This window comes from Pseudophryne corroboree (assembly GCF_028390025.1).
Source record: "Pseudophryne corroboree isolate aPseCor3 chromosome 3 unlocalized genomic scaffold, aPseCor3.hap2 SUPER_3_unloc_11, whole genome shotgun sequence".
NCBI classification, from domain to species: Eukaryota; Metazoa; Chordata; class Amphibia; order Anura; family Myobatrachidae; genus Pseudophryne; species Pseudophryne corroboree.
In genome coordinates, this window is record NW_026967499.1 from 932804 (window position 1) to 959163 (window position 26360).

The 26360-nt window shown below is 40.4% G+C and overlaps 1 protein-coding gene and 1 pseudogene across 1 annotated transcript in view; both read left to right on the forward strand.

Moving 5' to 3' along the window:
• Nucleotides 1–26360, forward strand: part of LOC134983267 (uncharacterized) — a 569154-nt gene that overhangs the window by 293986 nt on the left and 248808 nt on the right. The window lies entirely within an intron of this gene.
• On the forward strand, nt 8719–11252 carry LOC134983297 (gastrula zinc finger protein XlCGF57.1-like; annotated as a pseudogene).

The window sequence follows — 26360 nt, forward strand, 5'->3', positions numbered from 1 at the left end:
CATGTCACCTCTAGTAATCCCACATGATCTCTCAGTGTTACCTAAATGTATGCACAGGAGATGTTATATTACTGCACAGCCCATGTCACCTCTAGTAATCCCACATGATCTCTCAGTGTTACCTAAATGTATGCACAGGCGATGTTATATTACTGCACAGTCCATGTCACCTCTAGTAATCCCACATGATCTCTCAGTGTTACCTAAATGTATGCACAGGCAATGTTATATTACTGCACAGCCCATGTCACCTCTAGTAATCACACATGATCTCAGTGTTACCTAAATGTATGCACAGGCGATGTTATATTACTGCACAGCCCATGTCACCTCTAGTAATCCCACATGATCTCAGTGTTACCTAAACGTATGCACAGGCGATGTCATATTACTGCACAGCCCATGTCACCTCTAGTAATCCCACATGATCTCAGTGTTACCTAAATGTATGCACAGGCGATGTTATATTACTGCACAGTCCATGTCACCTCTAGTAATCCCACATGATCTCAGTGTTACCTAAATGTATGCACAGGTGATGTTATATTACTGCACAGCCCATGTCACCTCTAGTAATCCCACATGATCTCTCAGTGTTACCTAAATGTATGCACAGGCGATGTTATATTACTGCACAGCCCATGTCACCTCTAGTAATCCCACATGATCTCAGTGTTACCTAAATGTATGCACAGGCGATGTTATATTACTGCACAGCCCCTGTCACCTCTAGTAATCCCACATGATCTCAGTGTTATCTAAATGTATGCACAGGCGATATTATATTACTGCACAGCCCATGTCACCTCTAGTAATCCCACATGATCTCAGTGTTACCTAAATGTATGCACAGGCGATGTTATATTACTGCACAGCCCAAGTAACCTCTAGTAATCCCACATGATCTCTCAGTGTTACCTAAATGTATGCACAGGCGACGTTATATTACTGCACAGCCCAAGTCACCTCTAGTAATCCCACATGATCTGTGTTACCTAAATGTATGCACAGGCGACGTTAAATTACTGCACAGCCCATGTCACCTCTAGTAATCCCACATGAGCTCAGTGTTACCTAAATGTATGCACAGGCGATGTTATATTACTGCACAGTCCATGTCACCTCTAGTAATCCCACATGATCTTTCAGTGTTACCTAAGTGTATGCACAGGCGATGTTATATTACTGCACAGCCCTTGTCACCTCTAGTAATCCCACATGATCTCAGTGTTACCTAAATGTATGCACAGGAGATGTTATATTACTGCGCAGTCCATGTCACCTCTAGTAACCTCACATGATCTCTCAGTGTTACCTAAATGTATGCACAGGCGATGTTATATTACTGCACAGTCCATGTCACCTCTAGTAATCCCACATGATCTTTCAGTGTTACCTAAGTGTATGCACAGGTGATGTTATATTACTGCACAGCCCTTGTCACCTCTAGTAATCCCACATGATCTCAGTGTTACCTAAATGTATGCACAGGAGATGTTATATTACTGCACAGTCCATGTCACCTCTAGTAACCTCACATGATCTCTCAGTGTTACCTAAATGTATGCACAGGCGATGTTATATTACTGCACAGCCCATGTCACCTCTAGTAATCCCACATGATCTCTCAGTGTTACCTACATGTATGCACAGGCGATGTTATATTACTGCACAGCCCATGTCACCTCTAGTAATCCCACATGATCTCAGTGTTACCTAAATGTATGCACAGGCGATGTTATATTACTGCACAGCCCATGTCACCTCTAGTAATCCCACATGATCTCTCAGTGTTACCTAAATGTATGCACAGGTGATGTTCTATTACTGCACAGCCCATGTCACCTCTAGTAATCCCACATAATCTCTGTGTTACCTAAATGTATGCACAGGCGATGTTATATTACTGCACAGTCCATGTCACCTCTAGTAATCCCACACGATCTCAGTGTTACCTAAATGTATGCACAGGCGATGTTATATTACTGCACAGCCCATGTCATCTCTAGTAATCCCACATGATCTCTCAGTGTTACCTAAATGTATGCACAGGCGACGTTATATTACTGCACAGCCCAAGTCACCTCTAGTAATCCCACATGAGCTCAGTGTTACCTAAATGTATGCACAGGCGATGTTATATTACTGCACAGCCCATGTCACCTCTAGTAATCCCACACGATCTCAGTGTTACCTAAATGTATGCACAGGCGATGTTATATTACTGCACAGCCCATGTCACCTCTAGTAATCCCACACGATCTCAGTGTTACCTAAATGTATGCACAGGTGATGTTATATTACTGCACAGCCCATGTCACCTCTAGTAATCCCACATGATCTCAGTGTTACCTAAATGTATGCACAGGAGACGTTATATTACTGCACAGCCCATGTCACCTCTAGTAATCCCACATGATCTCAGTGTTACCTAAATGTATGCACAGGCGATGTTATATTACTGCACAGCCCATGTCACCTCTAGTAATCCCACATGATCTCTCAGTGTTACCTAAATGTATGCACAGGTGATGTTCTATTACTGCACAGCCCATGTCACCTCTAGTAATCCCACATGATCTCTGTGTTACCTAAATGTATGCACAGGCGATGTTATATTACTGCACAGTCCATGTCACCTCTAGTAATCCCACACGATCTCAGTGTTACCTAAATGTATGCACAGGCGATGTTATATTACTGCACAGCCCATGTCATCTCTAGTAATCCCACATGATCTCTCAGTGTTACCTAAATGTATGCACAGGCGACGTTATATTACTGCACAGCCCAAGTCACCTCTAGTAATCCCACATGATCTGTGTTACCTAAATGTATGCACAGGCGACGTTAAATTACTGCACAGCCCATGTCACCTCTAGTAATCCCACATGAGCTCAGTGTTACCTAAATGTATGCACAGGCGATGTTATATTTCTGCACAGTCCATGTCATCTCTAGTAATCCCACATGATCTCTCAGTGTTACCTAAATGTATGCATAGGCGATGTTATATTACTACACAGCCCATGTCACCTCTAGTAATCCCACATGATCTCAGTGTTATCTAAATGTATGCACAGGCGATGTTATATTACTGCACAGCCCATGTCACCTCTAGTAATCCCACATGATCTCAGTGTTACCTAAATGTATGCACAGGCGATGTTCTATTACTGCACAGCCCATGTCACCTCTAGTAATCCCACATGATCTCTCAGTGTTACCTAAATGTATGCACAGGTGATGTTATATTACTGCACAGCCCATGTCACCTCTAGTAATCCCACATGATCTCTCAGTGTTACCTAAATGTATGCACAGGTGATGTTATATTACTGCCCATGTCACTTCTAGTAATCCCACATAATCTCTCAGTGTTATCTAAATGTATGCACAGGCGATGTTATATTACTGCACAGCCCATGTCACCTCTAGTAATCCCACATGATCTCGGTGTTACCTAAATGTATGCACAGGCGATGTTATATTACTGCACAGCCCATGTCACCTCTAGTAATCCCACATAATCTGTGTTACCTAAATGTATGCACAGGAGATGTTATATTACTGCACAGCCCATGTCACCTCTAGTAATCCCACATGATCTCAGTGTTATCTAAATGTATGCACAGGCGATGTTATATTACTGCACAACCCATGTCACCTCTAGTAATCCCACATAATCTCTCAGTGTTATCTAAATGTATGCACAGGCGATGTTATATTACTGCACAGCCCATGTCACCTCTCGTAATCCCACATGATCTCGGTGTTACCTAAATGTATGCACAGGCGATGTTATATTACTGCACAGCCCATGTCACCTCTAGTAATACCACATGATCTCTGTGTTATCTAAATGTATGCACAGGAGATGTTATATTACTGCACAGCCCATGTCACCTCTAGTAATCCCACATGATCTCAGTGTTACCTAAATGTATGCCCTGGCGATGTTATATTACTGCACAGCCCATGTCACCTCTAGTAATCCCACATGATCTCTCAGTGTTACCTAAATGTATGCACAGGAGATGTTATATTACTGCACAGCCCATGTCACCTCTAGTAATCCCACATGATCTCTCAGTGTTACCTAAATGTATGCACAGGCGATGTTATATTACTGCACAGTCCATGTCACCTCTAGTAATCCCACATGATCTCTCAGTGTTACCTAAATGTATGCACAGGCAATGTTATATTACTGCACAGCCCATGTCACCTCTAGTAATCACACATGATCTCAGTGTTACCTAAATGTATGCACAGGCGATGTTATATTACTGCACAGCCCATGTCACCTCTAGTAATCCCACATGATCTCAGTGTTACCTAAACGTATGCACAGGCGATGTTATATTACTGCACAGCCCATGTCACCTCTAGTAATCCCACATGATCTCAGTGTTACCTAAATGTATGCACAGGCGATGTTATATTACTGCACAGTCCATGTCACCTCTAGTAATCCCACATGATCTCAGTGTTACCTAAATGTATGCACAGGTGATGTTATATTACTGCACAGCCCATGTCACCTCTAGTAATCCCACATGATCTCTCAGTGTTACCTAAATGTATGCACAGGCGATGTTATATTACTGCACAGCCCATGTCACCTCTAGTAATCCCACATGATCTCAGTGTTACCTAAATGTATGCACAGGCGATGTTATATTACTGCACAGCCCCTGTCACCTCTAGTAATCCCACATGATCTCAGTGTTATCTAAATGTATGCACAGGCGATATTATATTACTGCACAGCCCATGTCACCTCTAGTAATCCCACATGATCTCAGTGTTACCTAAATGTATGCACAGGCGATGTTATATTACTGCACAGCCCAAGTAACCTCTAGTAATCCCACATGATCTCTCAGTGTTACCTAAATGTATGCACAGGCGACGTTATATTACTGCACAGCCCAAGTCACCTCTAGTAATCCCACATGATCTGTGTTACCTAAATGTATGCACAGGCGACGTTAAATTACTGCACAGCCCATGTCACCTCTAGTAATCCCACATGAGCTCAGTGTTACCTAAATGTATGCACAGGCGATGTTATATTTCTGCACAGTCCATGTTATCTCTAGTAATCCCACATGATCTCTCAGTGTTACCTAAATGTATGCATAGGCGATGTTATATTACTACACAGCCCATGTCACCTCTAGTAATCCCACATGATCTCTCAGTGTTACCTAAATGTATGCATAGGCGATGTTATATTACTACACAGCCCATGTCACCTCTAGTAATACCACATGATCTCTCAGTGTTACCTAAATGTATGCACAGGTGATGTTATATTACTGCACAGCCCATGTCACCTCTAGTAATCCCACATGATCTCTCAGTGTTACCTAAATGTATGCACAGGTGATGTTATATTACTGCACAGCCCATGTCACCTCTAGTAATCCCACATGATCTCTCAGTGTTACCTAAATGTATGCCCAGGCGATGTTATATTACTGCACAGCCCATGTCACCTCTAGTAATCCCACATGATCTCTGTGTTACCTAAATGTATGCACAGGCGATGTTATATTACTGCACAGCCCATGTCACCTCTAGTAATCCCACATGATCTCAGTGTTATCTAAATGTATGCACAGGCGATATTATATTACTGCACAGCCCATGTCACCTCTAGTAATCCCACATGATCTCAGTGTTACCTAAATGTATGCACAGGCGATGTTATATTACTGCACAGCCCATGTCATCTCTAGTAATCCCACATGATCTCTCAGTGTTATCTAAATGTATGCACAGGTGATGTTATATTACTGCACAGCCCATGTCACCTCTAGTAATCCCACATGATCTATCAGTGTTACCTAAATGTATGCACAGGTGATGTTATATTACTGCACAGCCCATGTCACCTCTAGTAATCCCACATGATCTCTCAGTGTTACCTAAATGTATGCACAGGCGATGTTATATTACTGCACAGCCCATGTCACCTCTAGTAATCCCACATGATCTCAGTGTTATCTAAATGTATGCACAGGCGATATTATATTACTGCACAGCCCATGTCACCTCTAGTAATCCCACATGATCTCAGTGTTACCTAAATGTATGCACAGGCGATGTTATATTACTGCACAGCCCATGTCACCTCTAGTAATCCCACATGATCTCGGTGTTACCTAAATGTATGCACAGGTGATGTTATATTACTGCACAGCCCATGTCACCTCTAGTAATCCCACATGTTCTCAGTGTTACCTAAATGTATGCACAGGCGATGTTATATTACTGCACAGCCCATGTCACCTCTAGTAATCCCACATGGTCTCAGTGTTACCTAAATGTATGCACAGGCGATGTTATATTACTGCACAGCCCATGTCACCTCTAGTAATCCCACATGTTCTCAGTGTTACCTAAATGTATGCACAGGCGATGTTATATTACTGCACAGCCCATGTCACCTCTAGTAATCCCACATGTTCTCAGTGTTACCTAAATGTATGCACAGGCAATGTTATATTACTGCACAGCCCATGTCACCTCTAGTAATCCCACATGGTCTCAGTGTTACCTAAATGTATGCACAGGCGATGTTATATTACTGCACAGCCCATGTCACCTCTAGTAATCCCACATGATCTCTGTGTTACCTAAATGTATGCACAGGCGATGTTATATTACTACACAGCCCATGTCACCTCTAGTAATACCACATGATCTCTCAGTGTTACCTAAATGTATGCACAGGTGATGTTATATTACTGCACAGCCCATGTCACCTCTAGTAATCCCACATGATCTCTCAGTGTTACCTAAATGTATGCACAGGTGATGTTATATTACTGCACAGCCCATGTCACCTCTAGTAATCCCACATGATCTCTCAGTGTTACCTAAATGTATGCCCAGGCGATGTTATATTACTGCACAGCCCATGTCACCTCTAGTAATCCCACATGATCTCTGTGTTACCTAAATGTATGCACAGGCGATGTTATATTACTGCACAGCCCATGTCACCTCTAGTAATCCCACATGATCTCAGTGTTATTTAAATGTATGCACAGGCGATATTATATTACTGCACAGCCCATGTCACCTCTAGTAATCCCACATGATCTCAGTGTTACCTAAATGTATGCACAGGCGATGTTATATTACTGCACAGCCCATGTCATCTCTAGTAATCCCACATGATCTCTCAGTGTTATCTAAATGTATGCACAGGTGATGTTATATTACTGCACAGCCCATGTCACCTCTAGTAATCCCACATGATCTCTCAGTGTTACCTAAATGTATGCACAGGTGATGTTATATTACTGCACAGCCCATGTCACCTCTAGTAATCCCACATGATCTCTCAGTGTTACCTAAATGTATGCCCAGGCGATGTTATATTACTGCACAGCCCATGTCACCTCTAGTAATCCCACATGATCTCTGTGTTACCTAAATGTATGCACAGGCGATGTTATATTACTGCACAGCCCATGTCACCTCTAGTAATCCCACATGATCTCAGTGTTATCTAAATGTATGCACAGGCGATATTATATTACTGCACAGCCCATGTCACCTCTAGTAATCCCACATGATCTCAGTGTTACCTAAATGTATGCACAGGCGATGTTATATTACTGCACAGCCCATGTCACCTCTAGTAATCCCACATGATCTCGGTGTTACCTAAATGTATGCACAGGTGATGTTATATTACTGCACAGCCCATGTCACCTCTAGTAATCCCACATGTTCTCAGTGTTACCTAAATGTATGCACAGGCGATGTTATATTACTGCACAGCCCATGTCACCTCTAGTAATCCCACATGGTCTCAGTGTTACCTAAATGTATGCACAGGCGATGTTATATTACTGCACAGCCCATGTCACCTCTAGTAATCCCACATGATCTCAGTGTTACCTAAATGTATGCACAGGCGATGTTATATTACTGCACAGCCCATGTCACCTCTAGTAATCCCACATGTTCTCAGTGTTACCTAAATGTATGCACAGGCAATGTTATATTACTGCACAGCCCATGTCACCTCTAGTAATCCCACATGGTCTCAGTGTTACCTAAATGTATGCACAGGCGATGTTATATTACTGCACAGCCCATGTCACCTCTAGTAATCCCACATGATCTCAGTGTTACCTAAATGTATGCACAGGCGATGTTATATTACTGCACAGCCCATGTCACCTCTAGTAATCCCACATGATCTCAGTGTTACCTAAATGTATGCACAGGCGATGTTATATTACTGCACAGCCCATGTCACCTCTAGTAATCCCACATGATCTCTCAGTGTTACCTAAATGTATGCACAGGCGATGTTATATTACTGCACAGCCCATGTCATCTCTAGTAATCCCACATGATCTCAGTGTTACCTAAATGTATGCACAGGCGATGTTATATTACTGCACAGCCCATATCACCTCTAGTAATCCCACATGATCTCAGTGTTACCTAAATGTATGCACAGGCGATGTTATATTACTGCACAGCCCATGTCACCTCTAGTAATCCCACATGATCTCTCAGTGTTACCTAAATGTATGCACAGGTGATGTTATATTACTGCATAGCCCATGTCACCTCTAGTAATACCACATGTTCTCTCAGTGTTAGTAACACTCCTGTCCAAGCTTCCTAGTATTATTTTCAAGAAAACATAAAAGCAATGCCAGAAATACAGTACTGGATACAATGTCTGTTACAGAATTATATATTGTACCATGTAACACCCTGGGTCTTGTCTACTCATTTTATAGTAATTTTCCAGTTTTGATCATGATCTTTACCAGATTTTAATTGTTTTATGAAAATTCACATTTCCAAAATGTATTTTATTTCCAGCAGATGGACACACAAGCAGGAATATCTCAGAAGTACATCTAATATCATCCCCGGAATGTGAAATAACAGATGACAGTAGACAGGATTCTCCAGGAACTAATCTCATTACCCCAATTATACATCCAGCTCTATCAGCTGATCCCTCTGATCCTGGGAAATGTTCTCCTGATCACTCTGATATTGGTGCATCTGTTACAGCTCTGACAGTAGATACAGTGTTTTCCTGTTCTATAGATGCACCTTGTTTTACACAGAACACAAAGCTTATTGCACATCAGCCATCTAAGGCAGGTGAGAGACCATTTCCATGTTCTGAGTGTGGGAAATGTTTTGCACGGAAATCATTTCTTGTTATACATGAGAGAAGTCACACCGGAGAGAAGCTATTTTCATGTTCTGAGTGTGGGAAATGTTTTACATCCAAATCATATTTTGTCATACATCAGAAAACTCACATAGGTGAGAGTCCATTTACATGTTCTGAGTGTGGGAAATGTTTTACACGGAAATTACATCTTGTTCAACATGAGAGAAGTCACACCGGAGAGAAGCCATTTTCATGTTCAGAGTGTGGGAAATGTTTTGCACTGAAATCAACTCTTATCAGACATGAGAGAAGTCACACCGGAGAGAAGCCATTATCATGTGCTGAGTGTGGGAAATGTTTTACAGTGAAATCAACTCTTATTAGACATGAGAGAAGTCACACCGGAGAGAAGCCATTTACATGTTCTGAGTGTGGGAAATGTTTTACACAGAAATCATTTCTTGTTATACATGAGAGAAGTCACACCGGAGAGAAGCCATTTTCTTGTTCTGAGTGTGGAAAAGGTTTTTCACACAAGTCATATCTTGTTATACATGAGAGAAGTCACACTGGAGTGAAGCCATTTACATGTTCTGAGTGTGGGAAATGTTTTTCACTGAAATCGAATCTTGTTCAACATGAGAGAAGTCACACCGGAGAGAAGCCATTTTCATGTTCTGAGTGTGGAAAACTATTTTCACACAAATCATGTCTTGTTACACGAGAGAAATCACACCGGAGAGGGGCCATTTTCATGTTCTGAGTGTGGGAAATGTTTTGCACAGAAATCAACTCTTGTTATACATGAGAGAAGTCACACCGGAGAGAAGCCATTTCCATGTTCTGAGTGTGGGAAATGTTTTTCACTGAAATCGAATCTTGTTCAACATGAGAGAAGTCACACTGGAGAGAAGCCATTTTCTTGTTTTGAGTGTGGAAAAGGTTTTTCACACAAGTCATATCTTGTTATACATGAGAAAAGTCACACCGGACTGAAGCCATTTACATGTTCTGAGTGTGGGAAATGTTTTTCACTGAAATCGAATCTTGTTCAACATGAGAGAAGTCACACTGGAGAGAAGCCATTTTCTTGTTCTGAGTGTGGAAAAGGTTTTTCACAAAAGTCACAACTTGTTACACATGAGAGAAGTCACACTGGAGAGAAGCCATTTTCTTGTTCTGAGTGTGGAAAAGGTTTTTCACACAAGTCACATCTTGTTACACATGAGAGAAGTCACACAGGTGAGAGGCTATTTTCATGTCCTGAGTGTGGGAAAGGGTTTATACGGAAATCACATCTTGTTACACATGAGAGACGTCACACAGGTGAGAAGCCATTTTCATGTTCTGAGTGTGGGAAAAGTTTTATACAGAAATCACATCTTGTTCAACATGAGAGAACTCACAGACGTTTGCAGCCATTTGCATGCTCTGAGTGATTAATAAATCACCTCTTGTTGGACACAGTAGACATCACACAGGTGGGGAACCATTTTAATCTTCTGGAGTATACTCATCTTCACCATTTGCCTGCATTGTTCCTTCAGGTTTTATCCTATGTCCTGTGTTGTTTTTTTTTACAATATACATGCTGCTACTGGGTGAAATAATAAGACGTCATGTCCTCCTTTACCTCTACTATGCAGATAACCTGTCTTTGCTCCAGGTACTGAAAACAATACCAATACTAAATGTCTAGCTGAGCTCCAGGTGTGGGTGATGCCAGTTGGCCGTGACTCAATCCTAGCGAAACAGGTCCATATGCTAATGCACGCCGACTCTCCTGTCTTCTGATTACTTCCTCCCACTCCTATCCAAGATTTTTCACGTGCTGCTCCCTTTCTCTGGAATGCTTTACCTCTCCCCCTCAGACTGTTACCAGCAGTACCAAGAATCTGCCATAGTTCATTTGTGGTTGATCTGTTAGCTATGCAGCCCTGACCATGGAACCTGCTGCCTCGCACAGTCCAAGAGACCTCCACCCTGGAGACCACAAACAGACTGATGACTGTTACTCACATGTTTCATTAATGTTCCTTCACTTCCTAAATATACATCCCACATGCTGAGGTCTTTATTCTGTTCTACTTATTGTGTATCTTGTGCTCTGTGTAAATGTAAATGTAAAGTTCTGTGAGTGCTATTGGGAGGAAAGTGATGTATAAGTAACATTATTACTGGTGAGACTGACAGGAGTCAGATCTAGTTACACCATACGTTACATATACAGAAGGGGAAATGTATAAGTAACATTATTACTGGTGAGAGTGACAGGAGTCAGATCTAGTTACACCATACGTCACATATACAGAAGGGAAATGTATAAGTAACATTATTACTGGTGAGAATGACAGGAGTCAGATCTAGTTACACCATACTTTACATGTACAGAAGGGGAAATGTATAAGTATCATTATTACTGGTGAGAATGATAGGAGTCAGATCTAGTTACACCATGCGTTACATATACAGAATGGGGAAATGTTTAAGTAACATTATTACTGGTGAGAGTGACAGGAGTCAGATCTAGTTACACCATACGTCACATACACAGAAGGGGATATGTATAAGTAACATTATTACCAGTGAGAATGACAGAAGTCAGATCTAATTACACCATACTTTCCATATACAGAAGGGGAACTGTATAAGTAACAATATTCCTGGTGAAAATGACAGTAGTCAGATCTAATTACACCATACTTTACATATACAGAAGGGGAATTGTATAAGTAGCATTATCACTGATGAGAATGATGAGTCAGATCAAGTTATAACATATGTTACATATACAGAAGGGGAAATGTATAAGTAACATTACTGGTGAGAATGACCGGAGTCAGATCTAGTTACACCATACATTACATATACAGAAGGGGAAATGTATAAGTAACATTATTACTGGTGAGAATGACAGGAGTCAGATCTAGTTACACCATACGTTACATATACAGAAGGGGAAATGTATAAGTAACATTATTACCAGTGAGAATGACAGAAGTCAGATCTAGTTACACCATACGTTACATATACAGAAGGGAAAATGTATAAGTAACATTATTACTGGTAAGAATTACAGGAGTCAGATCTACTTACACCATACGTTCCATATACAGAAGGGGAAATGTATAATTAACATTATTACTGGTGAGAATGACAGAAGTCAGATCTAGTTACACCATACGTTCCATATACAGAAGGGGAAATGTATAATTAACATTTACTGGTGCAAATGACAGGAGTCAGATCTAGTTACACCATACGTTCCATATGCAGAATGGGAAATGTATAAGTAACATTATTACTGGTGATAATGACAGGAGTCAGATCTAGTTACACCATACGTTCCATATACAGAAGGAGAAATGTCTAATTAACATTATTACTGGTGAGAATGACGGGAGTCAGATCTAGTTACACCATACGTTACATATACAGAAGGGGAAATGTATAAGTAACATTATTACTGGTGAGAATGACAGAAGTCAGATCTAGTTACACCAGACGTTACATATACAGAAGAAGAAATGTATAATTAACATTATTACTGGTGAGAATGACAGGAGTCAGATCTAGTTACACCATACGTTCTATATACAGAAGGGGAAATGTATAAGTAACATTATTACTGGTGAGAATGACAGGAGTCAGATCAAGTTACACCATGCGTTACATATACAGAAGGGGAAATGTATAAGTAACATTATTATTGGTGAGAATGACAGGAGTCAGATCTAGTTACACCATACGTTCCATGTACAGAAGGGGAAATGTATAAGTAACATTATTACTGGTGAGAATGACAGGAGTCAGATCTAATTACACCATACGTTCCATATACAGAAGGGGAAATGTATAAGTAACATTATTACCGGTGAGAATGACAGGAGTCAGATCTAGTTACACCATACGTTACATATACAGAAGGGGAAATGTATAAGTAACATTATCACTGATGAGAATGACGAGTCATATCTAGTTATAACATACGTTACATATACAGAAGGGGAAATGTATAAGTAACATTACTGGTGAGAATGACAGGAGTCAGATCTAGTTACACCATACGTTACATATACAGAAGGGGAAATGTATAAGTAACATTATTACTGGTGAGAATGACAGGAGTCAGATCTAGTTACACCATACGTCACATACACAGAAGGGGATATGTATAAGTAACATTATTACCAGTGAGAATGACAGAAGTCAGATCTAGTTACACCATACGTTCCATATACAGAAGGGGAAATGTATAAGTAACATTATTACTGGTGAGAATGACAGGAGTCAGATCTAGTTACACCATACGTTACATATACAGAAGGGGAAATGTATAAGTATCATTATTACTGGTGAGAATGACAGGAGTCAGAACTAGTTACACCATACATTACATATACAGAAGGGGAAATGTATAAGTAACATTATTACTGGTGAGAATGACAGGAGTCAGATCAAGTTACACCATGCGTTACATATACAGAAGGGGAAATGTATAAGTAACATTATTATTGGTGAGAATGACAGGAGTCAGATCTAGTTACACCATACGTTCCATATACAGAAGGGGAAATGTATAAGTAACATTATTACTGGTGAGAATGACAGGAGTCAGATCTAATTACACCATACGTTCCATATACAGAAGGGGAAATGTATAAGTAACAATATTCCTGGTGAAAATGACAGGAGTCAGATCTAGTTACACCATACATTACATATACAGAAGGGGAAATGTATAAGTAACATTATTACCGGTGAGAATGACAGGAGTCAGATCTAGTTACACCATACGTTACATATACAGAAGGGGAAATGTATAAGTAACATTATCACTGATGAGAATGACGAGTCATATCTAGTTATAACATACGTTACATATACAGAAGGGGAAATGTATAAGTAACATTACTGGTGAGAATGACAGGAGTCAGATCTAGTTACACCATACGTTACATATACAGAAGGGGAAATGTATAAGTAACATTATTACTGGTGAGAATGACAGGAGTCAGATCTAGTTACACCATACGTTACATATACAGAAGGGGAAATGTATAAGTAACATTATTACTGGTGAGAATGACAGAAGTCAGATCTAGTTACACCATACGTTACATATACAGAAGGGGAAATGTATAAGTAACATTATTACTGGTGAGAATGACAGAAGTCAGATCTAGTTACACCATACGTTACATATACAGAAGGGGAAATGTATAAGTAACATTATTACTGGTGAGAATGACAGAAGTCAGATCTAGTTACACCATACGTTACATATACAGAAGGGGAAATGTATAAGTAACATTATTACTGGTGAGAATGACAGGAGTCAGATCTAGTTACACCATATGTTACATATAGAGAAGGGGAAATGTATAAGTAACAATATTCCTGGTGAAAATGACAGGAGTCAGATCTAGTTACACCATACATTACATATACAGAAGGGGAAATGTATAAGTAACATTATTACTGGTGAGAATGACAGAAGTCAGATCTAGTTACACCATACGTTACATATACAGAAGGGGAAATGTATAAGTAACATTATTACTGGTGAGAATGACAGAAGTCAGATCTAGTTACACCATACGTTATATATACAGAAGGGGAAATGTATAAGTAACATTATTACTGGTGAGAATGACAGAAGTCAGATCTAGTTACACCATACGTTACATATACAGAAGGGGAAATGTATAAGTAACATTATTACCGGTGAGAATGACAGGAGTCAGATCTAGTTACACCATATGTTACATATACAGAAGGGGAATTATATAAGTAACATTATCACTGATGAGAATGACAGGAGTCAGATCTAGTTACACCATACGTCACATACACAGAAGGGGATATGTATAAGTAACATTATTACCAGTGAGAATGACAGAAGTCAGATCTAATTACACCATACGTTCCATATACAGAAGGGGAAATGTATAAGTAACATTATTACTGGTGAGAATGACAGGAGTCAGATCTAGTTACACCATATGTTACATATACAGAAGGGGAAATGTATAAGTATCATTATTACTGGTGAGAATGACAGGAGTCAGATCTAGTTATAACATACGTTACATATACAGAAGGGGAAATGTATAAGTAACATTACTGGTGAGAATGACAGGAGTCAGATCTAGTTACACCATATGTTACATATACAGTTGGGGAAATGTATAAGTAATATTATTACCGGTGAGAACAACAGGAGTCAGATCTAGTTACACCATATGTTCCATATACAGAAGGGGAAATGTATAAGTAACATTATTACCATAGAGAATGACAGGAGTCAGATCTAGTTACACCATACGTTACATATACAGAAGGGGAAATGTATAAGTAACATTATTACTGGTGAGAGTTACAGGTGTCAGATCTAGTTACACCATATGTTACATATACAGAAGGGGAAATGTATAAGTAGCATTATTACTGGTGAGAATGACAGGAGTCAGATCTAGTTACACCATACGTTCCATATACAGAAGGGGAAATGTATAATTAACATTATTACTGGTGAGAATGACGGGAGTCAGATCTAGTTACACCATACGTTCTATATACAGAAGGGGAAATGTATAAGTAACATTATTACTGGTGAGAATGACAGGAGTCAGATCTAGTTACACTATACGTTCCATATACAGAAGGGGAAATGTATAAGTAAGATTATTATTGGTGAGAATGACAGGAGTCAGATCTAGTTACACCATACATTCCATACACAGAAGGGGATATGTATAAGTAACATTATCGGTGAGAATGACATGAGTCAGATCTAGTTACACCATACGTTCCATATACAGAAGGGGAAATGTATAAGTAACATTACTGGTGAGAATAACAGGAGTCAGATCTAGTTACACCATACGTTACATATACAGAAGGGAAAATGTATAAGTAACATTATTACCATAGAGAATGACAGTAGTCAGATCTAGTTACACCATACGTTACATATACAGAAGGGGAAATGTATAAGTAACATTATTACTGGTGAGAATGACAGAAGTCAGTTCTAGTTACACCATACGTTACATATACAGAAGGGGAAATGTATAAGTAACATTATTACTGGTGAGAATGACAGAAGTCTGATCTAGTTACACCATATGTTCCATATACAGAAGGGGAAATGTTATATCACCTGACAGAGACTTCGTATCTAACAATAGAGACCCTTGTATTTAGATATCCAGAACTTAATGACATTTTATGAGGGTTTTATGTCAGGAGAAAGAGGACATGATAATGAATATCTGATGGATCTTTGCTTTGGACAAACAACATGCAATTGTGAACAAGAATGACCTTTATGCTGACAAGGCCTACTGAGAAGCCCAATTGATGTGAATGGGAGATCCAAGACTCATGGAGCCAGTCTGCCATCTTCAGGAGAAGATCGGCCGGGCAATTAGCTCAGCTGACCATATTTGGCACTTCCGGTTATTCCCCGTCAATCAATCCATGTTCCCCATGATATCTAGATGTATGCCCAAATGATTAATCAGTTATGAATTATTGTATAATCAGGTACTATATATTTGTAAGCCTGAAATGCCCTGAAGGCACAGGTATCATTGATGAAGTCTGTCTTGGGTCACGTTTCTCTACGCAGAATTATAGGCGTGGCCTCTTATTTGATAATAAATTCTATATGCTGAATATCATCGCAACGGAGACTTCCCAATTCTTTTTATGATAAATCGACATCATTTGGGGGCAACGTCCGATTAACTTCGACCTGCTTCTACGGCAGACCACCTTTCCCAGGTGCAACAGACAAAGGGGACATCAGCCGGCTGCTCTCAGAGGTAACTATACCTTTTTTATATATATAGAATACCTGTACCCTTACTCTGCTGCCTCTGGTCAAAGTATTCTGTGGCTGCTGGGACGCTGGTTATAATGAACTCGGAACAGTTGGTGAGTTCTTGCGATCCATATTCATGCATAAGTAACACATTACGGTACTGTTATGTCTTTTACATGATTTTATTCTCTCGTCTCTCTCTGCACTGTTTATCAAGGCACTGATAGTACTGCATAGTATGCGTATACCATTGAGATAAAGGGAAATTGCCTCATCCTAACTGATGCCGCTGTATTATTATGTTATTTGATAGTCTAAAGATATTATATACTTGTTTACCTGAAGATTTAGCAGAATCCCTCACAACCAGTATTGATCTCTCTGCAATTGATTATGGTGACCCAACTAAAGGAAAGATAGATGCACTTAATGCTAAACTGCGTGACCTATGCCCACCAGTCCTCAAATGGGATGGTTTGTTTAAGATCAAACAGGCAGATAATGAAACAGTGGATGAGTATTTTGATAGATTTAATTTAATGGTGCCCAAATTTACTGCTGGAGAAGTGATAGTTAAACCAAATGAGGCTAGTTCCATGCTAGTTCCATGTTTTGTGGAAGGTCTAAAGCCTGCAGTAATGTCTGCACTCAACTACTAAACTAGCATGGAGAGACGCCCTAATAAACACTGTAGGGGGGGTGAAGCAAGAGCTCATGACCTTATTCTTGTAAAACACACTCCTGTTCTCATTGGAGATCAGATTGCTCCTACACAACCCCAGCAACAGACAAATATAACAAATCCCCAGGGAGTCCAAAACAGTCAGGGACCACCTGTGCAAAACCTTTGGGACCCCAGACAGCCAAGGCATAGCCAGCAAAAGAGAAATTTGTGGCAGGGACAACAAGGAGGTAAGTACACCACAAATAGAAACACAGGACCAACATACCAAGATCCTAGACACCCAGACCCAATGGCATGCTTCATATGTGGTAAGTATGGCCATAGAGCTAGATATTGCAGAAGTCAAGTATCTTCTCAGAACAGGATGTACCCACATGGAAATGCGGGAACACCCAGCGGCCCTACACAACCCCCCTACCACCAACATTATAATCAAGGACCCCAGATGGGCACTCATTCCACACACAATGGTCCCCACAATCAGTTGTCACGCTGGCAGCAGCAATCATACTGATGTTTAATCCATCCAGTGTCTTCATTATGCAGCGTGCAATGCCAACACATTGAGGAACCCACGGTTACTGTGCATGGAAATAATGAACCTGTTTCTTTTTTACTAGACACTGGAGCGGCTAAGTCACTACTTACCACTGCACTACCTTCACAGACGCTTTCAGGGCACACGGTCCCAGCGGTCGGAGTCTCAGGACAATTACAGCACTTACCAATACTAGCTGATAGTAATATACAGATGGGACCATTGAATGATACACACGCTTTCTTACTAGCATCCAACGCACCAGCAAACTTGCTTAGCCGTGACCTACTATGTAAACTCAAAGGCACCATTTACTGCACTGCGGATGGTATTTACTTAGACATTCCCAAATCACTAGAAAGCAATGCACAAGCGCTGGTAGACACACCAGTCCCACTCCTGTCATTGCACCTTGAGCAAACCAACCCCCATATCTGTGAAGACATACTGCAAGCAGTTCCCAGCTCCTTATGGGCACAGTATAAGGATGAGGTAGGCTTACTTCAAGTAAGCTGCAAGCAGGCAAGTCCCCACCATGCATCACGCAGTACCCGCTGAAACCGGGAGTGGAGGAAGGGGCGCACCCATCCATCCACTCACTTCTGCACCAGGGGGTCTTGCGCAAATGCATCAGTGCTGCAAATTCTCCGATCTTTCCAGTTCGTAAACCGGGCCCTGTGCAAACTTACCGTATCGTGCAGGACTTGCGCGCACTGAGTGCAGTCATACAAGCTTGCCACCCTGTGGTGCCCAACCCCGCTACAATACTTACGCAGGTCCCGCCGGATGCATTGTTTTTCACAGTTACTGACCTATGCTCAGCTTTTTTCTCCATTCCATTACATACAGGCTGTCAGTACCTGTTTGCGTTTACATTCAAGGGTCAACAGCATACCTGGACACGTATGCCCCAGGGGCAACGGGATGCTCCTACTTATTTTAGCCAAGCCCTCCAAGATAAATTGCAGAATTGGTACTCAACACATAACTTAGTGCTTATTCAATATGTTGATGATTTGTTATTGTGTTCACAGACAGAGGAGGAATCGTGGGAAGACTCAGTGTCCCTGTTGACTTTCCTCGCCTTAGTTGGGTTGAAGGCCAACAAAGCCAAACAGCAGCTGCCATAGCAGAAAGTGCAGTACCTAGGTCACTGCCTCTCCCAAGGACAGCGCCTTCTCCTACCATCACGCATCCAGGCCATACAGAATATGCCGCTGCCAGTAACCCAAAAGCAAATACACACCTTTCTAGGGATGACCTCTTTCTGTAGACACTGGATACCAGGATATGCTGCTATAGCACTACCTCTCCAGGAACTGGTATCCATAAAAAGCCTGATCCGGTCATCCATGATGGCACCACACTACTAGTGTTTCATCAGTAGAAGGAAGCCCTCACTGCCACCCCAGCCCTAGGCTTCCCATGTTACACTAAACCATTTATTCTCTTTTGTACAGAGCTCGACGGCTGTGCTGCTGGAGTACTAACTCAGAAAAATGGGGACTGTCACTGCCCAGTGGGATATTACAGCACACAGCTGGATACAGTAGCTAGGGGGCTGCCACAATACTTGTGTGCGTGGTGGCTGCAGCAGCTACACTTGTTGACAAGACTAAGATATAGTTCTAGCACACACTCTACATGAATGTCCCGCACGCAGTTGCTGCTTTACTAAACGGTTCCACCACAAAACACATCACAGCGTCCAGGTTAACCAAATGGGAACTTGTGCTTCTTCAGCCCCCTAACATAATATTGCAGCGCTGCACAACTTTGAATCCAGCAAATTTCCTCCCAGGTGTGACTGGACAGTCACAAAGTGGGGAGAAGGTAGATGATCATGATTGTGAAAAGCTGACCCAGACTTTATGCACTCCATGACCAGATATAAGAGACACTGAGATACAGAATGCAGACCTGAACCTGTATGTTGATGGTAGCTGCCACCGCCGGAATGACATGGGCATTCTGACATCTGGATACGCCATAGTGGACGATACACGTCATTGAAGCACTCCCGCTTCCACCACCCCACTCTGCTCAAAAAGCAGAACTCATAGCGTTGGGGAGGGCATGTTACTTGGCACGAAACAGAATTGTTAACATTTATACTGACTCACAATATGGATTTGCCATTCTGCACAATTTTCCCGCTATTTGGAAACTTAGACATTTTTTAACATCAAATGGAACAGCGATCTCTCACGCAGAGATAGTTAAGTACTTAATGGAAGTGGTATTGTTACCAAAAGAGGTAGCAGTCATCAGATGTCACGCTCACACAAGCCACTCAGACCCGGTGTAGTAAGGAAATGCCTATGCTGATCAAACAGCAAAAGCAGCAACCTCAGTGGCATTAAACAATCATGGCTCCGTGCCAGAGATACGGAGTCTCATCTCATTACAAATATTTTCACCTGTAACACTGGAAAATTAATACATTTGTACCAATCTTGTTCAAAGCAGGAAACATCCTCGTGGAAGAAGCTCAAAGGGTGCAATCCAGATTCCTCTGGTATCTGGAGGGACATGACAGGAAGACCGGTAGCACCAAAAGCCATTCTACCAAGCCTGACTGAGGCAGCCCACAGGCTCACTCATCTAGGAAAGGAAGGTATGGTAAAGACCCTCAGGGCCTACTAGTTTGCCCCTGGTTTCTCATCATATGCAGGTAAGAAAGCTCAATCATGCCTTATATATTTAAGAAAGAACCCAGGTAAGACTGTCCCAGCACCAATTGCCCATATCCCACATACCCGAGGACCTTTCCAGGCAATACAGATAGACTTCATCCAATTACCACCCTGTAGAAATTTCAAATATGTACTTGTTTGTGTTGACGTCTTCAGTGGTTGACCTGAGGCCTACCCAGCGGTAGCCTGCACAGCACATTTTACAGCTAAGAAGCTAGTACAGGAGTTTGTATCTAGATATGGTATTCCAGAGATCATTGAGTCAGATCAAGGCACACACTTCACGGGTAAGGTCTTCCAAGAGATGTATAGGATCATGGGTATAGAGTCCAAACTCCATTGTCCTTATGGACCCCAGGCAGCTGGACTCATGGAGAGAGCTAATTATACCATAAAGAATAAACTTTCCAAGGTCATAGAAGAGACAAGCCTAAACTGGGTAGAAGCACTGCCCATCATACTACACAGTATTAGAGTAACTCCCAAACCTCCTTTCAGTCTGTCCCATTACGAGGTGTTATTTGTAAAACATCCCAACCTGATAATAGGCCCAGATGAAAGCCACTCCACCCTACATGATCTAACCACAAAATATGTCCTAGACTTGCATGAACAATTCAAACAAATACAAAGGACGAATTCTCTCTAAAGGTGCTAATCAAATTGACTTGAAATGCCATGATGTGAAACCAGGAGAATTTGTAATGGTTAGGAATTTCTTATGCTCTGGTTCATTTGTAGACAGGTGGGAGGGACCCTACCAAGTACTGTTGACCATGCCCACGGCAGTAAAGGTTGCAGAGAAATCGGCTTGGATACATGCATTGCATTGCAAGAAAGTGACTGAGGATGGGAAGAGCAGAGTCCCAGAAAAACCCTCCAGAGGAAGAAGCTGCAGAAGCGTTGAACTTGCAGGCTCTGTTTAAGGAACCCCAGTAACCAGAGACTAAGAGATAATAAAAATGGCCTGGTTTGGTAAGATGTATGTTGATAATTATGTGGGACAGTCAGTGTTGCTAAACCCCAATCAGGTGAAGAAAAGATCAAGATGGGCCATCGAGATTGGAGTAACGGATGTAAGCCTGGGAATAATTATATGGATGGGATTATTGACTTACTACTTATTGACAAGGATGACTGAGGGCCCAGGGAAGGGGCAGTCTGATAATGTGCACGAGGTGGCTTCCCCAGAGGGTATGTCTCTGATGACCTTTGAGGAGGTAATACATCATTATCCTAGTTATGTACCTCTCATCACACCCCTAGACACTAGAAACGAGAGGAAGAAAAGAGAGGCTAAAGAGATATACCCAAATAGATGTCAGCAGCTACCCCCAATAGTGATGTATTTGTAAATATTGCAGACGGAACCCTGAGCAAAGATGTATAGATTGGTGCCACGATGACCCATTGCTCTTTGGAGGTGCACGCACAGTCAGAGCCCCCATAGAACAGACCGAGTGCCACAAGATGGTAAATGTGTATAGATGTATCTGTACCCACTGTGGAAGGATCCCACAGAATGATTGCATAGTATGATGTTATGAAGGTGAGGAGAGGAATCAGACACAACACTCAGACACACACCACACACTCCATGATCAGGAATGGCTCCCCGAGGAATGAGAAAATAAGAATAAAAACACAAAGACAGATGAAAACCCCTATGAGGGCCCAGTGAGAAAAGCTAGAGTATATGAGAGGAACACCTTTGTAGAACTGGCCCCAGCTGCCGCCCATAGTAATGCTTTCTGTGTAGTACCACCCAAACATGTGGGAGAAGCTTATAAGACCTGCTTTATATGTATTCCAATAACAATAGAAAAAATGCAGAAGATAGAATTGCTACCAGGAAAAAATATCACCTTTATAGACATAAACATGGAATCATTAGGGACCAACAACCCGGAAGATAAAATCGGGCGGTATCTCACCACTAGGTATAAGCTGGAGATCCAGCCTAGTATATCTGAAAAGAACTGTTGGGATATTGGTGGTAAGCCACAGTTTGAGTCTTTAGGGGTTACCCCAAAGTGTACTTCCTTGGTAACAATAAGCAGCCCTAGAATTGATATATACATGCCCAGGGGCTTATTTTTAGTATGTGGGGATATTGCATATTCTTATTACCCAGCAGATCACTTGGGTATTTATTATTTAGGCAGACTCGCCTTTGTAGCAGCTCACACAAACATAACTACTTTGGACTCTCACAGTAAAGAAAAAAGGTCTTTAGATCCTGATTGCCGATCAGACTTACCATTACTTAGCGAGGCACAATACTCAGCATTAGCCTTTCCACTCATAGGAGCCCCAGGACTCAGCCTGTATAACACAAGGGTGATAAATAGCATAGCCTGTGGATTGGCTAAAACCATAAATGCCATCAGTACGGCTATTGCTCTTATAAATGAAGAACTCAGAGAAGTAAGAGATGGTATGATACAAAATAGAGTAGCCATTGACTACCTGTTACTTAAACCAGGAAGTGGTTGTGAACAATTGAAAGGAATGTGTTGTTTTATCATCTCAGATAATTATAATCCCATTGAACAGAAGGTTAAGTTGCTGCAGGATATACAAGAACATATGACCCAATCGGCTGATTGGGACCCCTTCCGATGGATCGGAGCCGGAATTTAAAAAATTGCTTTACCAAATATTACACTGTCATAATAATTCTTATAATCTTTATAATTTATGTAACAATCAAATGCCTGCCTGCCTGTCCTTGGACACTCGTGTGAAAAAATACACACACGGCCTGAAAAGAAGCCACGGAGCAAGCTTATGGTAATGACCCCAGTTACCTACACTGCAGTACCCCACACATAGCAATATAGTAGTATTATCACACATAGCAATATAGTAGTATTATCACACATAGCAATATAGTAGTATTATCACACATAGTAATATAGTAGTATTATCACACATAGTAATATAGTAGTATTATCACACATAGCAATATAGTAGTATATCACACATAGCAATATAGTAGTATTATCACACATAGCAATATAGTAGTATTATCACACATAGTAATATAGTAGTATTATCACACATAGCAATATAGTAGTATTATCACACATAGTAATATAGTAGTATTATCACACATAGCAATATAGTAGTATTATCACACATAGCAATATCGTATTATCACACATAGTAATATAGTAGTATTATCACACATAGCAATATAGTAGTATTATCACACATAGCAATATAGTAGTATTATCACACATAGCAATATAGTAGTATTATCACACATAGTAATATAGTAGTATTATCACACATAGTAATATAGTAGTATTATCACACATAGCAATATAGTAGTATTATCACACATAGCAATATAGTAGTATTATCACACATAGCAATATAGTAGTATTATCACACATAGTAATATAGTAGTATTATCACACATAGCAATATAGTAGTATTATCACACATAGCAATATAGTAGTATTATCACACATAGCAATATAGTAGTATTATCACACATAGTAATATAGTAGTATTATCACACATAGTAATATAGTAGTATTATCACATAGGTAAATTATCAGAAATATACTCTTAATAGGTGCTTACATGCTCATGCTCCATATACACACACATAGTAATATAGTAGTATAATCACACATAGGTAATATAGTAGTATTTATCACACATAGGTAATATAGTAGTATTATCACACATAGCAATATAGTAGTATTATCACACATAGGTAAATTATCAGAAATATACTCTTAATAGGTGCTTACATGCTCATGCTCCATATACACACACATAGTAATATAGTAGTATAATCACACATAGGTAATATAGTAGTATTTATCACACATAGGTAATATAGTAGTATTTATCACACATAGCAATATAGTAGTATTATCACACATAGCAATATAGTAGTATTATCACATAGGTAAATTATCAGAAATATACTCTTAATAGGTGCTTACATACTCCATATACACACACATAGTAATATAGTAGTATAATCACACATAGGTAATATAGTAGTATTTATCACACATAGGTAATATAGTAGTATTATCACACATAGCAATATAGTAGTATTATCACACATAGGTAAATTATCAGAAATATACTCTTAATAGATGCTTACATGCTCATGCTCCAAATACACACATAGTGAGAAGGAACCACAACTTATAGCCAGGTTGCAGAAGAATAGAACACATTCTGTCGCTACCTCTTTCATTTCCCTTATCTGTCCAAGGTTTCTGGAGAGTTGAGACTTTTCACATCGATACTCAATGGACTTGTGCCGGCGATTGCATCCAGAGAACGGGTTTTCCTTTTCCTATCTCATATCTCACACTACTACACTCATTTGGGGAAAATTAAGTTGAATACGATGAATATTTGATTAATTATATGTTGTGTTTAGAGATTAAACAAAAGGCAGGAATGATGAAGAAAAATCAAATATACATCTGTATTGCCTCAGAAATTGTGCTTTTATACATATAGCATTTTAGCATCGGTAATTAACATCTCAATTCTCATATAGAGGTAATTCTCCTGACAGTAATGTTTTCTTCTCGACCTTTGTGTTCTATCACCTGACAGAGAGTTCGTATCTATCAATAGAGACCCTTGTATTTAGATAACCAGAACTTAATGACATTTTATGAGGTTTTTATGTCAGGAGAAAGAGGACATGATAATGAATATCTGATGGTCCTTTGCTTTGGACAAACAACATGCCATGATGAACAAGAATGACCTCTTTGCTGACAAGGCCTACTGAGAAGTCCAATTGATGTGAATGGGAGATCCAAGACTCATGGAGCCATACTGCCATCTTCAGGAGAAGATCAGCCAGTGCAATTAGCTCAACTGACCATCTTTGGCACTTCAGGTTATTCACCCTCAATCATTCCATGTTCCCCATGATATCTAGATACACACCCCATTGATTGATCAGTTATGAATTATTGTATGATCACGTACTATATATATATGTAAGCCTAAATGTTCTGAAGACACAGGTATCATTGATGAAGTCTGTCTTGGGTCACGCTCCTCTGCGCAGAATAATGGGCGTGGCCTCTTATTTGATAATAAATTCTATATGCTGAATATCATTACAACGGAGACTCCCTAATTCTTTTATGATAAATAGACATTATCAGAAGTGACTGATCCCGGGGACAGCAGAAGCTGCTGCACTTTATCTTTCCTTCTGCTCTGGTGTTGGTGCTTTCCCTGCTCTCATTGTTCCCAGTCACTGCCCCACGGCACATGGGATAAAAGTAGAAGGGGGATTCAGCCTATATACACCAGAACTTCTTTATATCTATCAGAGGAAGGATCTCTATCAGAAGAATGGTTATAGCACTGTTTATATAACAGCATATATTATCATTATTACAGGCTGCTACTCTCTCCCCAACCTCATTCAT